Raw genomic sequence first — 2,500 nt, 5'->3', positions numbered from 1 at the left:
GTGATAATAGTGAACTTGATGGTGCCAGTGACAGTGATGATGATAATGATAGTAATGACGGTGAAATTGATAGTGATGTCGATTGTGATGCTGATTTTTGGATGAAAGTATGTTTCATAACGATGCTTATGACGATGTTCATGCATAATGATGAAGAAATGAAATGATGTTCTTTCTTGTCCTCTCGCTTTATTTATTTTCCTTTTCCTTCTTCATTGTCCCTTTTTTTCATCCTACTTTTCATTTTTTTCCCCAAAATTATCGTCTCTCAGTTTCCCCTTTTTTATTTCTTCATTGATTATCATAATTATCATCATTATTATCATTATCCTATTTATCCTTCAGTTTCGTCTTGTTCGCATTTTTCTCGTTTTTCTCTTCACTTCCTTTCCTAATTTCGCTATTTCTTGTTTTTTTTCCTTCACTTTATCTCCTCCATCTCAGTCATTATCCTTTTTTCCCCATTTTCCCTTTTACCTTTGTCTCTTTCTCGTTCTTTATCATCTCTCATCCTCCTTCCTCTTTCTCGTTACTGATGGCTTTCCCTTTCGCTTCCTTCTCTTCTCTCTTCTTCCTCCTTTTCATCTTCCTTCTCGTTCCTTCCTCGCTCCTCCCTCTCTCTCCACCTTTACTCTTCCTCCCTTATTCCTCCTTTCTCCCTTTTTTCACTCCCTCTCACTTTCCTCCCTTCTCCCTCCTCCCTCCCTTTCTCTTTCCTTTCTTCCTCCCTCCCTCCTCCCCTTCCTCTTTCCTCTCCTCTTTTTCCTTCCTTCCTTCTCCCTCCTTTCACCTTTAGTCTTCCTCCCTTCTCCCTCCTTCCTCCCTTCCTCTTTCCTCCCTCTCAGCTCCCTCTTCCCTCCCTCTTTCCTCCCGCTCATCTCCCTCCCTCCTCCCTCCTCCCTCTCATCTCCCTCCCTTCTCTCCCCCCCTCAGGGTACCTCGGCGAAGGAGACAGAGCCAACAGCGGCCGGACCCTCGTTCAGAAAACCCACGGCGCGGCTCTCACCAAGGCAAACAATGATCTCGTCTCGCGATACAACTTCATCAAAGCCGATGTTCCGGTTGTGCTCATCATCCGGGATCCCGCTCGGTGAGTTCGGAGGGAGGGATGGAAGGAGGGTGAGGGAGGGTGAGGGAGGGATAGAGGGAGGGATTGGTAAGGGAGGGAGGGAGGGACGGAGGGAAGGAGGGACGGAGGGAGGGAGGGTGAGGGAGGGATGGAGGGAGGGACGGTGAGGGAGTTTGAGTGAGGGAGTGGAGGGGGAGGAAGGAGGGATTGGTGAGGATGGAGGGAGGGACGTGGGAGGAGTAGGGTAGGTGGGAGGTGAGGGAGGAAGGAAGGGAGGGAGTGGAGGAGGGAGGGACGGAGGGAGGGATTGGTAAGGGCGGGAAAGAGGAAGGGAGGGAGGGAGGGACGGAGGGAAGGGGAGGGAGGGATTGGTGAGGGAGGGAAAACATGACATGATACAGAATATATATTGTAATCAAAAAGAAAAAAAGAAAGATAAAATTTAATTAATAATAAGTATATATATATACCATAAAAAACGAAAAGAAGAAGAAACACACACACACCACACATATTATATTATATATAATATATATATATAATATAATATAATATATATATATATATATATATAATATATATATATGCATATATATATATATATATATATATATATATATATATATATATTATACATACAATTAATATATATATAATATTATATATATAATAATTTTATAATATATAATATATAATACACCATACAACACACAAAACCCGACACACCCCCACACAGACCACAATAACACACACCCCAACCCCAAAACCCCACACCACCACCCAAAAAAAAATAATATATATATATTAATATTTTTATATTATATATATATTTTATATAATATATAAAATATATCATATCAAACACACCCACACACCACCACCCCAAAACACCAACCCCACCATATATAATTATATATATTATATAATATATAATATATATAATAATATATATATATAATAAAATATATAATAAAAATATTAATATATTATATTTTTAATTTATAATATATATTCTTATTTTATAGATATATTTATACAAAAAACAAAATCGCTGGGGTTCGCAGGGGGCTGTGTCCTACTGGGAAATTTTGCCGCGGGCAAGGGAAGCCACACAAACCAAGTGTCCGAGAAAACCTACAGAACGACAGGTGAGAATTCTGCTTTTGGATAAATAGGATGGATGGAAGGATAGGCGGGTGGGTGGTTGGATGCAGGGACGTGGGGTGGTGGTGATAATAGATAGGTGCTTTCGAGGCAGGGAGGGGGAAGACAGCAGACACACACACGAAACTGTTCCGAAACTGTTGCCTCATTTCCAATAAATCCAGCATTGTCGGTTATTCTACCATATATATATATATATATATATATTTTTAATATATTATATTTTTAATAATATTTTATATAATATATAATTATATATATTTATAA

The 2,500-nt window shown here is 39.5% G+C and overlaps 1 protein-coding gene across 1 annotated transcript in view; it reads left to right on the top strand.

Moving 5' to 3' along the window:
* The first annotated feature begins 2,170 nt into the window (after positions 1-2,170).
* Positions 2,171-2,500, top strand: part of LOC119599271 (WSC domain-containing protein 1-like) — a 7,137-nt gene continuing 6,807 nt past the window's right edge. The window contains exon 1 of the mRNA XM_037949002.1: positions 2,171-2,217. The gene's annotated coding sequence lies outside the window, so the exon portion shown is untranslated. The remainder of the gene's footprint in view (positions 2,218-2,500) is intronic.

This window comes from Penaeus monodon, chromosome 42, assembly GCF_015228065.2.
Source record: "Penaeus monodon isolate SGIC_2016 chromosome 42, NSTDA_Pmon_1, whole genome shotgun sequence".
NCBI classification, from domain to species: Eukaryota; Metazoa; Arthropoda; class Malacostraca; order Decapoda; family Penaeidae; genus Penaeus; species Penaeus monodon.
This window is presented reverse-complemented; position numbering and strand designations above follow the sequence as displayed.